At 40.3% G+C, this 13,392-nt stretch overlaps 1 protein-coding gene across 3 annotated transcripts in view; it reads left to right on the top strand.

Moving 5' to 3' along the window:
• The window catches only part of LOC126412065 (exportin-6-B), a 357,950-nt gene that overhangs the window by 247,023 nt on the left and 97,535 nt on the right, over positions 1–13,392 (top strand). The gene's annotated exons all lie outside the window — the stretch shown is intronic.

Raw genomic sequence — 13,392 nt, 5'->3', positions numbered from 1 at the left:
GGTAAGGACTAAGTGGTGGTTGGGGATATTTTAGACATCATGGATGGAGGAACTTCTGAATATTTAGAAGCTATTACATACAGAATTTCTATAATTCAACACCTCCAAGACGTCTAGCCATTAATGGATGAGGATGGGCTTGGTGAACCTCACATTTCAGAATATGGGCTGGTCAACACTACGTGTCCTGTACCACTACAAACTGTAGTCATTTTTCAACAAGTACCACAAAGTATGAAGTAAACTGTTGTGCCTTGAAGAAAAGGGATTTGAAAGCTAATTATCGTGTCAAAAAATAATAAAGTTAATTAATTATTTATTTGTTTGCTGGTAAATGTCTTCAGTCCTAGTACATACAGAAAGTCCTGTATCACAGTGTCATAACATGCCGCTAGAGCAGCTGAAACAAAATGGTGTATCCCATTGCTAAAGTGGAGTATAATGCGGTAATTCATTTTTGTGAAGAGAGAAATGTTGCAGCTGTGTAAGGCCAATCCAGACAACTTCCTTAGCTGCTTGGGTTGATATGACACAACAGCAACATTTCCATTGCTGTCAAAAATGCACCCTACTCCATTTTACCAGTGGGCTGAAGTATTCAGTTTTGGCAGCTCCTCCAACGGCATGTTATGGTACTGTGATACACGACTTTCATTATGTACCAGGACTGAAGACATGTACCTACTAGCAAATAAACAAACTTGAAACTTCATGGGAGATTAAAACTGTGTGCTGGAGTGGATCACAAAACTGGGACCTTTGCCTGTCAGAGGCAAGTGATCTAACAACTGAGCTACCTGAGTGTGACTCATAGCCTGTCCTCACAGCCTTACCTCCACCATTACCTCATTTCATACCTCCCAAACTTCACACAAACTCTCCTGTGACTCTTTTGGGCCTAGCACTGGTGGAAGAAAGGAGTTTGCACTATGCCTGCTTCAGTCCCAAGATTATGAGGACAGAGCAAGAAGCAAAAATGGATTAAGAGGAAGACAAATGAAATGAGTAGTATAATCAAAAACTGAGTGGAAAAGGGCATGGGAAAAAGTGACTTTTACATTTAACAGCGTGTTGGCAGTGTTACGTGTTTCACTTCCTGACAATCAATTCTGGCCATCAATTCTGTCATATAATTTTATAGGGTTTCTCAAGTGCATTTTTCTCACGATAGAATTATACTGCCGGAAAAAATTGGTGTACCTTGAAAGGTGACATCAACTTGATTTGATGATGACACGTACACGTGGGGAATAATAGACGTGCTAATAGTGGTATCAACATTGTCCACCAACAGATAGAGATAGCATAGCTACTAGAGCACCATTTGTGTATACCCTTTAATAGGGAATACTCACAGGCAGAAGGCTAAGTGTGATGCAAGCAAGCAACCATGCCAAGGGGACACCCTCATGCTTCCTACAGCCAACTGAGCAAGTTTCAGAGGGTGAAATTGTGGCATTTCAAATGGCAGGATTATCTTTTCCAAGAACTGCCACACAAGTTGGATGTGCTGCGTCAGTTGTGCACCATTGCTTGTATCTGGTCTCGTGAACATTCTCACGCTGGTAGACGAGGCAGCACAGACACCTGACAGGATAGTTGTATTGTAAGGATACCATTGGCATATTATACAGCTACCACACCACAGGCACGAGGGCTTGTGAACACAGATGTGTGAACACGAACTGTTGAAAACTGATTATTAGTAGGGGGACTGTGGGTACGCACACCTCTAGCCAGTCTTCCACTCGCACCACAGCATTGACGTGCACAACTTGACTGGTGCCATTAGAGCATCACATGGAAGATGGAATGGCATGCTGTGATCTTCAATGATGAAAGGAGATTCTGCCTGCATGCAAATGACAGTCATTTGCACATACGGCGTATAACTGCATACAACGTATACCTGGTGAGCACTGTCTCATAGTGAATTTTTCCAAAATCCATGACCCCATCCCAGGCCTTATGGTCTGGGGTGCAGTAAGCTGCAACCATCATCCACCTTGGGTGTTTCTGGAGGGGACACCAACCAGTGCTCGGTACATGCACTCTGCTGCTGAGTGAAAATCTCATAATGCAGAATCTTGTCAGGCCCATTCTTTTGCCATTCTTGCTGGAGGAAGGTTGGGTCTTTCTCCAACAGGATAATGTTCACCACACACAGCCCTTGAAGCTCAACATGCTGTACAAGATGGGCAGCAACTTCCCTGGCCAGCATGAGCTCTGGACTTGTTTCCAGTCTAGCATGTGTGGTATATGAGGGCACGAGAAGTGACTCGTGTGACTAATCAACCGACAGCTCTTACAGATCTATGTAAACAGGTTGAGCAGGCATGGCAAAATTTTCTCCGGACTGTATTAGCCATTGGTATGATTTACTGGATACCAGAGTCAGCACCTGCATTGCCACCTGTGGAGGCTACACCAAGTATTGATATGACTGTTTCCACATGGGTCGAAATGAGCCACCAGGGCAGTGCTTGTGCTATTGATTGTAAATGTAATTATTTCATGTACTCTGTATGCACTGTCACAACAATAAATCTTGAGTGAATTGGAAACCTCTAAAAGGGTGTACTAATTTCTTTTTTCCAGCAGTGTGTATAACTTAATTTTCAAACATTAATTAATTAAAGGAAATTACAGAAAGTTTAGAGCTGGATGGCCAGATGGTACATCTAAAGATGAGTCCAGTGACAATCATTGTGAGATCACATATTGTGTGAGTGGTGTGGGAACTATTACTGCAATGCTACTGGTAAATGTGTCCTGTAAAGATTACAGGGAAGGGAAAAAATGGAGTATTTGAGAGGTGGTCAAAAATTTTATTACAGCATCAAAAAATAAATAAAGTTATTTAATTATTTCCAGAATGAATGTTCACTGTGCAGCAGTGTATGCACTGATTCCTTTGTCTCAACTGCTCCTTCTACATAAAAATGGCGAATGCTAAAAGAAACCAACAGTCATATCTCACTAACTGTATACAATAGTTTGTCATAAATGTTTGGCTGACATGGCCTTCAGCAGAAATAATGCACGCAGGGGACCACATCTGATGTATGATGTTGACACAAATTTTTAATATAAAATATTATTTCCCTGTGTGAAACTGAGCTACAGCTCATGTAAAAGAATTCGTATGGATCTTGTTAATATTTCGTACAAAAATTTGTCTGGCTCTGAAGGAATATTTCTTGCAAAACTGTGTGGCAGGCAATGCGTCAAATTATGATAACCAGCTCAAAACTTAAAAAAGGTCTTGATTATTTTTAATTATATTCTACAAAAGACTTAAATTATTATCCTTTATTTTTTACTGTTTGTGTTACTTGTTGTAATAAGAACAAGTAGCAGCACAATCAAAAACAAAAATGACAGATTTATTTTTTTTTTGCATATATCTAGAATGAGGAGGTACTCAAGGATATAGACTATGTCAGATATTTGGTAGTCCTAGCTCATGGAATTGTAGTGAAATTTATTTTGGAACTTGCAAGGAGTCAACAGAAAGCATTAGGTAGAGGTTAGGGAAAAGCGGAGAAGGGGTAATACACATGCTGGTGGTGTGACTTTTTTTTGTCTTTCATATTCTTTGATTTCCTTAATGTTCAACATCCCTCACTGCTCATATTAGGTGCTTGGAGTTTCAATTATTTCTCTAAGATTTGACTTTCAGGCTATTGTCCATTGTTGTTTCTGGATCATTCTTTTAAGATCCAAAGAGCAGAGTGGCTATTTATTACCTATAATGTAGTGAAATAGCTACCTGATGTTTAAACGTTAACCTGCCTTCCTTCATTATTTATTTTTCATATTTTATCTCTCTCTCTCACACACAGTTGTATCTTTGTGTACATTAACTTCACTATAGTTACTAAAAAAATGGCAAGTCAGCTGTCCAGTGCTGTCTTATTCGATATTCAAATACATTTTTATCTTATAATATGGATAGATAAAGAAATTCTACTCATCAGGCAACTGCAGGAGAAGACACTCGTAAACGATGTAGAAATCCGCAAGCATTCAGAGCCAGTAGCTCCTTCTTCTAGCAGGAAGGTTTTAGGTGTGACTGTGTCTTTATGCAACATAGTTGGGCGATGCACCGGTCTGTTCAGAATTGTGACTTGATATAGTCATAGGATGGGGCCATACACGTCTGCTTCCAGCCCAGCTGTTAACCTGTGATCCTGCAATATAAATGTTGAAGCACTGCCATGTAACGTGAAATATTAAGGAAGGAAACAGGTTGCAGTAAAAGTTCAGTAATAACAATAATAATAATGATAATAATAATAATAATAATAATAATAATTGGTAAAGTAGTTGCACGGTACTGGATAATTGATGTAGACAATATGAAATGGTTTAAATTGAATGAACTGATTTATTCAGTCAGTCAAACACAGAAAAGTGATGGTCCTATAATTCAGTTCAGTTCTTGTCTTCAGTCCTGAGACTGGTTTGATGCAGCTCTCCATGCTACTCTATCCTGTGCAACCTTCATCATCTCCCAGTACTTACTGCAACCTGCATCCTTCTGAATCTGCTTAGTGTATTCATCTCTTTGTCTCCCTCTACGATTTTTACCCACCACGCTGTCCTCCAATGCTAAATTTGTGATCCCTTGATGCCTCGGAACATGTCCTACCAACCGGTCCCTTCTTCTTGTCAAGTTGTGCCACAAACTCCTCTCCTCCCCAATTCTATTCAATACCTCCTCATTAGTTACGTGATCTACCCATCCAATCTTCAGCATTCTTCTGTAGCACCACATTTCAAAAGCTTCTATTCTCTTCTTGTCCAAACTGTTAATCGTCCATGTTTCACTTCCATACATGGCTACACTCCATACAAATACTTTCAAAAACAACTTCCTGACACTTAAATCTATACTCGATGTTAACAAATTTCTCTTCTTCCGAAACGCTTTCCTTGCCATTGCCAGTATACATTTTATATTCTCTCTACTTCGACCATCATCAGTTATTTTGCTCCCCAAATAGAAAAACTCCTTTACTACTTTAAGTGTCTCATTTCCTAATCTAATTCCCTCAGCATCACCCGACTTAATTCGACTACATTCCATTATCCTCATTTTGCTTTTGTTGATGTTCAACTTATATCCTCCTTTCAAGACACTGTCCATTCGGTTCAACTGCTCTTCCAAATTCTTTGCTGTCTCTGACAGAATTACAATGTCATTGGCGAACCTCAAAGTTTTTATTTCTTCTCCATGGATTTTAATACCTACTCTGAATTTTTCTTTTGCTTCCTTTACTGCTTGTTCAATATACAGATCGAATAACATCGGGGACAGGCTACAACCCTGTCTCACCCCCTTCCCAACCGCTGCTTCCCTTTCATGCCCCTCGACTCTTATAACTGCCATCTGGTTTCTGTACAAATTCTAAATAGCCTTTCACTCCCTGTATTTTATCCCTGCCATCATTAGAATTTGAAAGAGAGTATTCCAGGGAACACTGTCGAAAGCCTTCTCTAAGTCTACAAATGCTAGAAACATAGGTTTGCCTATCCTTAATCTAGCTTCTAAGATACGTCGTAGGGTCAGTATTGCCTCACGTGTTCCGATATTTCTATGGAATCCAAACTGATGTTCCCCGAGGTCGGCTTCTACTAGTTTTTCAATTCGTCTGTAAAGAATTCGCGTTAGTATTTTGCAGCAGTGATTTATTAAACTGATAGTTCGGTAATTTTCACATCTGTCAACACCTGCTTTCTTTGGGATTGGAATTATTATATTCTTCTCGAAGTCTGAGGGTATTTCACCTGCCTCATACATCTTGCTCACCAGATGGTGGAGTTTTGTCAGGACTGGCTCTCCCAAGGCTGTCAGTAGTTCTAATCGAATGTTGTCTACTCCCGGGGCCTTGTTTCGACTCAGGTCTTTCAATGCTCTGTCAAACTCTTCACGCAGTATCGTGTCTCCCATTTCATCTTCATCTACATCCTCTTCCATTTCCATAATATTGTCCTCAAGTACATCGCCCTTGTATAGACACTCTATATACTCCTTCCACATTTCTGCTTTCCCTTCTTTGCTTAGAACTGGGTTTCCATCTGAGCTCTTGATATTCATACAAGTGGCTCTCTTTTCTCCAAAGGTCTCTCTAATTTTCCTGTAGGCAGTATCTATCTTACCCCTAGTGAGATAAGCCTCTACATCCTTACATTTGTCCTCTAGCCATCCCTGCTTAGCCATTTTGCACTTCCTGTCAATCTCATTTTTGAGACGTTTGTATTCCTTTTTGCCTGGTTCATTTACTGCGTTTTTACATTTTCTCCTTTCATCAATTAAATTCAATATTTCTTCTGTTACCCTAGGATTTCTACTAGCCCTTGTCTTTTTACCTACTTGATCCTCTGCCGCCTTCACCACTTCATCCCTCAGAGCTACCCATTCTTCTTCTACTGTATTTCTTTCCCCCATTCCTGTCAATTGTACCCTTGTGCTCTCCCTGAAACTCTGTACAACCTCTGGTTTAGTCAGTTTATCCAGCTCCCATCTCCTTAAATTCCCACTTTTTTGCAGTTTCTTCAGTTTTAATCTAAAGTTCATAACCAATAGATTGTGGTCAGAGTCCACGTCTGCCCCTGGAAATGTCTTACAATTTAAAACCTGGTTCCTAAATCTCTGTCTTACCATTATATAATCTATCTGATACCTTCTAGTATCTCCAGGGTTATTCCATGTATACAAACTTCTTTTATGAGTCTTGAACCAAGTGTTAACTATGATTAAGTTATGCTCTGTGCAAAATTCTACCAGACGGCTTCCTCTTTCATTTCTCTCCCCCAATCCATATTCACCCACGTTTCCTTCTCTCCCTTTTCCTACTCTCAAATTCCAGTCACCCATGACTATTAAATTTTCGTCTCCCTTCACTACCTGAATAATTTCTTTTATCTCATCATACATTTCATCAATTTCTTCATCATCTGCAGAGCCAGTTGGCATATAAAATTGTACTACTGTAGTTGGCATGGGCTTCGTGTCTATCTTGGCCACAATAATGCATTCACTATGCTGTTTGTAGTAGCTTACCCGCACTCCTATTGTTTTTATTCATTATTAAACCTACTCCTGCATTAACCCATATTTGATTTTGTATTTATAATCCTGTATTCACCTGACCAAAAGTCTTGTTCTTCCTGCCCCCTCAGAGCCATTTTTGCTCTTGTTCTTCCTGCCACCGAACTTCACTAATTCCCACTATATCTAACTTTAACCTATCCATTTCCCTTTTTAAATTTTCTAACCTACCTGCCCGATTAAGGGATCTGACATTCCACACTCCGATCTGTAGAACGCCAGTTTTCTTTCTCCTGATAACAATGTCCTCCTGAGTAGTCCCCGTCCAGAGTTCCGAATGGGGGACTATTTTACTTCCAGAATATTTTACCCAAGAGGACACCATCATCATTTAACCGTACAGTAAAGCTGCATGCCCCCGGGATATATTACGGCTGTAGTTTCCCCTTGCTTTCAGCTGTTCGCAGTACCAGCACAGCAAGGCCGTTTTGGTTAATGTTACAAGGCCAAATCAGTCAATCATCCAGACTGTTCCCCCTGCAACAACTGAAAAGGCTGCTGCCCCTCTTCAGGAACCACATGTTTGTCTGGCCTCTCAACAGATACCCCTCCGTTGTGGTTGCACCTACGGTACGGCTATCTGTATCGCTGAGGCACGCAAGCCTCCCCACCAACGGCAAGGTCCATGGTTCATAGGGTTAGGGGTCCTATAATAAATAATTTAAACATGTAATACAATAATAATAATGCAGTTAAGCTTGTGCAGGTAGAATAACAGAACCCCCAAATGCTAACCAAACATCGCTGGTATGTGGAAAACAGAGACCTGCTACCTTAAATTGAAAACAACATATTCACCAGTTCACAAATACATGAAGTCCACCACGTTGATCAACATATTAAAACACTTAGCTACGCAACCACATTCTTTAATTCCATTCCGTATTAATTAGAAAAGGGCAACCAAAGTAAGTTAACACTTTCAAGACAAGCGACATAGCTCCTGTGTCACATGGATTTACACTAAAAGTTATTCTGAACAGAGGGCCTCAGTTGTTGTCTGTGTTGTTGGCTTCTCGTTTTGTGTTTGTCTTTCAGATTGTCTTATGTGATTATGAGATAGTATTTCTGTTAGACAATAGGGAGTCTGAGCTTCATTCAGAGGCGGTGACGATATGCAATTTATTTCGTCGCATTTTTTCTGTAAGTGTGTGTATTGTCTACTGTGCACAAGATGGCATAATTTTATAATTTATGCTATAGATGAAGATTGCATTTCTGATGATGAAGAGTCAGTGAGTTCTCATGATGAAGTTACAGGCATTGATGCATCAGAGATCATTTGCCTCAACCTATCAGTAAGCCTCTTTCAATTAGGTAGTGGACAGTTTGACGACACCACTGCTCCACAGCTTCGATTTTTTGAAGAATCAAGTGGGATTCAGATTCGAATTGACCAGAATCCTTCTGTGTTTGATTGTTTCTCCTGCTTTTTTGATGAAGAACTGCTGAAAATGATAACCCGAGAGACAAACCACTGTGCTAGGATAACTATTGACAAGCTAAATGCAACATGGAACCTGATGCAGCACCCAGTTTGACATAATTGGAGTACTGTGAAATTCGTGAACATGTAAATTTCTTTGGTGTGGTTTTACATACATATCTGCCCAAAGAGTATCGGGAACAACTTTTTTCAGACGTGACTGTACGCTGCAGTGTGCTCACACCTCACATAGTTGATGGTGGGGATGTGAACAAGACTTGCCCGGCGCCACTCAACTGCGAGCCTTCATTCAGATGAGATCGTGTTTTTAGGGGGACCCTGATGAGTGACTCATTTCAAGTGCCAAATGCAGCAAATGATGGAACGGTGTCAAATTTTGTGTTGGACTGGGAAATTGGGCATAGAGACTTGGGCCATGATTTGCCAAATGTTCAAGAATGGAAGAATTTCATAATCTACAGTTTTTAAGTGGTACAAGTTCTCCAGAGATGGCCAAGAGTGTGTGGATGATGAGCCCTATGCAAAATGGCCATTGGCATCAAAAACCAATAACAATGTGCAAGGTGTGCATGAAGCGCTGAATTCAGACCATTGGTTAAGTATGCACATGGTCACAAATGCAATTGGCATTGATAAGATGACAGTGGAAATGTTATCACTGAAAATTTGGCAAAGTGAAAGATCTGCACTAAGCTTGTCCCAAAGGTCTTGACAGATGGCAAAAGCAGGGCAAGTGGCAAAAGCAGGGCAAGTGTCTGCTTGCAAAGACCTCCAGCAATGCATTGAAGAAGGCCCCAGCTTTTTGGACAATGCAATAGAGACTACTTCTGGATATTTGAATACAATCTGGAAACTAAGTGCCAAAGTTCTCAATGGTCCACTGCAGCATCACCTCATCCAAAACAAAGTTCAAATGAGTAAATTGATAGTGAAACCCATACTCATCATTTTCTTCAATGCCAAGAGATTGGTCCACTATGAATTTGTACCTGAGTGGCAGACAGAGAATGGTGCATTTTTACCTACAAATGCTAAGAAGAAAGAAGCAGACTTGGCACCAACAGAGTATTTGCTATTCCCAAAAGTGAAATTGCTGAAACCCTCCTTCAAATGAAGTCACCATGGGAACACCAGTACTGTTAAAGGATCTTGAATGCATACTGCTTAAGGACCTACCAAAATCTGCCTACCGGGCAGCCTTCAAGTCAAAGAAAAGTCACAGGCTAAAGTGTGTCAACACTCAAAAGCTGTACTTTGAAGAATTTTGAGACATTGTAGCAATATCTCAAATAAATCTATTTTTCCAAAAGTTTTCCTGATAATTGTGTGCACCTTATTAGAAAACTGAAATTGACCTACTATTGGTCTACAATACTTCAGATCTCCTTTGTGGGAAAATGGTTACCAAGAAATCACTGTTTGTCAATTCTGCATCTTATAGATAATGTGACTTTTATTTCAAAACGTCGAGGAGGGCATAATCCTATTCACAAGACGAGACCCATCTTTCGTATATCCATGAGAAAAATTAAGGAGCATATAAACCAGGTGAAAATCTCGCTATAGATGAAGGAATTTGCCATTTTCACAGTAGACTTAGTTTCGAGGTCTACATAAAAAATAAGCCTAATAGATATGGCAAAAAATTTTTTATGTTATGTAACACTGAAAGTGGCTACATTTAGAAATTTGAAATATATTCTGTTAGTTAGGCAAATGCTAATAACAGGATTTTGCATGTAGTAAACAGACTGTGTGAAAGTGTCTGTGGTGAAGGCCACACCCTATATGGTGATTGGTTTTATGTCAGCCCTGATCCGTTCGAACACTGAACATTTATTGTGAAACAAAACTGAGGTGGTTGGTACAGTAATGAAAAATAGAATATGTCTAGCTAAAGATGTAGAAGCATAATGGTTCGGAAAATAACTTCCTTCTCACAGAAGAGACCATTTCCTGCCTGTGAAACAAAAACACTCCAAGGATGTATTTATTTTGACAACTAAACACAAGAGACCTATAGTTAGTGCAATTAGTTCACCCACCTACTGATTGGCAAAACATCTGGCACATTTATTAGCACCCGAACTGGGACACTGCGAACATCATGTTAACTCTCAGCCATTTGTTGAGACCCTCAGGAAAATAAAGATAGGCCATGTTCAAATAACTAATGGGGATGCAGCCAGGTTACATCATCAACAAACGCCGCTATTTCGACAGGAGCGGACATGCCATTTTCAAAGTATAACTGCCAACAATTAAGTGCTGTGCAGGAGAATTTAAAACTTGGTTTTAGAGAAACTCCAGAAAGATAACATTCACACAAACCAAAGATGACCAATGTCAGAAGTTATGAATAGTGAAATTAATAATTAACAGGTGACAATCCATCCTGGATTTCCCACTGTTTAATCAAAAGGAGAGGTAGCATTAACTCTGGCTCTGTGTTTTTTGACAAGGGAGAGAGCAGGATTCCATACAGAATTTATATAAATCACCATCTCTATTTATAAGATCACTTGCTAATTTAATTTCAACAGTTTCCTTAATAACACCATCCCAATAGCAGGAACTGTAACTGAGGTTTTAAATTCCCTAGCACAGTGCTTACTTACTGCAGTTATGCCCTAAAAATGGCAGGGTCTTCTCTTGTTGAAATGTCAGACGTTGTCGATGACACCACCCGGCTGCATTCCTCTAATTTATTTGAACATCGTATACGCTGGGAGAAATCAAAGTCTCACAAAGATAGGCCAAACTGACATAATGTTTAGCCTGGATGTTGTCACTTTTTACGAGAGCACTGGTGCAAGACACATTGAAATTTTTGGCCCAACAGTTTCCATCTGATATCGTGAAGCCTTTTCACCATGCCTTAACGACAACAAACTTTCTGTACTGCAACAAATATTATGAGATGACAGGGAGCACAGCCATGGAATCCCCACTGTCTCCAGCTGTTGCAAACTTTTTCATGGAGCACTTTGCGGAACAAGACCTGAACTGCGTGAGGTTATGTTCATCTTGCTTGCTATGGTACGTTGACGACACCTCCTTCATATAGCCTCATTGTGAAAATGCACTGTATGAGTTTGTTGACAACATGAACAGTGTCCATCCCAACATAAATTTATTGTCGAGCTGAAGAGGGATGGCAAGCTTCCATTCTTGGATGTTTTAGTTGAGTGGGAGGGCGGTTTAGTCATTCAGTGTACAGGAAATCTATGCGTAGTGGCCAGTATTTGAGCACCAACAGTTTTCACCACACCATACACAAGAAAGTGCACTGAACACTTTAGTACACAGGGCAAAGATTTTTTTCTGACAGCGTCCATCTAGAGTCGGAATTTCAGCATTTCAAGTGCGTGTATTCAGAGAAAATGGTTACAGTAAGAGTGAAATTGCTAAAGCTTTCGAGTGCCACCAACGAAAGGTGCATTATGAAATAGCAAAAAGAGACCAATCCAGCTGCATTCCTTCCATACTATGGAGCAACTACTAGCAAGATAGGATGTATGCTGAAGAGACAAGGACTGAAACCAGTGCTACGGCCTGCCTCCAAGATAAGAGATGTGTTATACCCTGTGAAAGACAACATAGATCTGAGAGTTCCTGGCGTGTATGGTGCTCTATGTGAATGTGGTAGCATTTAGAAGGGTCAAACTATTTGCACTGTTGTTGAGAATTGTTCAGAGCATTCATGACATATGAAACAAAGGGAACTTGAGAAAGTCAGCCGCAACTGAACATTGCTTAGTAAACGGCCATAATAGACAGTTTGAAAAAACAAGAGTTTAGGTACAAACACCATCATTCTGGGAGTCTGTTGTCAAGGAAGTGTCGGAAATTAGAATTAAAAGCAACAATTTTAACAGGGGCCTAGGGTACACTCTTAGTAGAGTATGGAGCAAGCTTTGGACATTCAGTGAAAACAGAGACATAGGCTTGACGCTTGTCTCAATGCGAGAACAGCCATTTCAAACGTATCACCAGTTGCTCGCACCATGTGATGTCACTTGGTCCTGCAGTGGAACTGAGCTGCTAGGAGCTGCATAACAAGCCTTCCATGCATATGCCATTCTGGTCTTCTCTGGAAGGTTCCAGAGGCTGCCATTACATTTATATAAGCAAAACAGCGTGCCAGCCCCGGCAGTCAGGGATTTCAACTCCACATGATGATGGTGGTGACAGCTATTGAGAGCTCAAATCTTTTATTTGAAATGGTGTGGCTTGTAAATTGAGAAGATTTTATTGAAACAACACAGTATGACAGCATCTAGTGTCAACATCTAAACACTCTCTCTCTCTCTCTCTCTCTCTCTCACACACACACACACACACACACACACACACACCTTTTCACTATGGTGGTTGTTAACTCGTATGTTCTATGTAAAAGGTCAATACCTACTAATAAACATCTTGTTGAGTTCATTATTTAATTGGCATAGTCTTTGGTGAGCAAAGATGGACTGCAATAATGATAGAAGTCGAAAAAATGAATTAAAATTTTTGCCATGGCGAAGACTTGAACCCAGGTCTCCTGCTTACTAGGCAGATGTGCTAGCTTTTACACCAATGTAGCACAATGGTTAACTACAGCTGCATGGACTACCCCAATGTAATGCCCTCCCTAACACAAACTTCAACTCGTGCATTCAGCCCAAGTTTGTGTTAGGGAAAGCATTGGACTAGGGTAGTCTGTGCAGCTGCATTAACCAAATTACTACAGTGGTGTAATGGCTTGCACATCTGCCTAGTAAGGATGAGACCTGGGTTCAAGTCCTGGCCAGGGCACAAGTTTAAATTCATTACTTCAGCTTCT

Source organism: Schistocerca serialis, chromosome 1 (genome assembly GCF_023864345.2).
Source record: "Schistocerca serialis cubense isolate TAMUIC-IGC-003099 chromosome 1, iqSchSeri2.2, whole genome shotgun sequence".
NCBI classification, from domain to species: Eukaryota; Metazoa; Arthropoda; class Insecta; order Orthoptera; family Acrididae; genus Schistocerca; species Schistocerca serialis.
The sequence above is the reverse complement of the archived record's forward strand: the minus strand, read 5'-3'. Positions and strand labels throughout refer to the sequence as shown.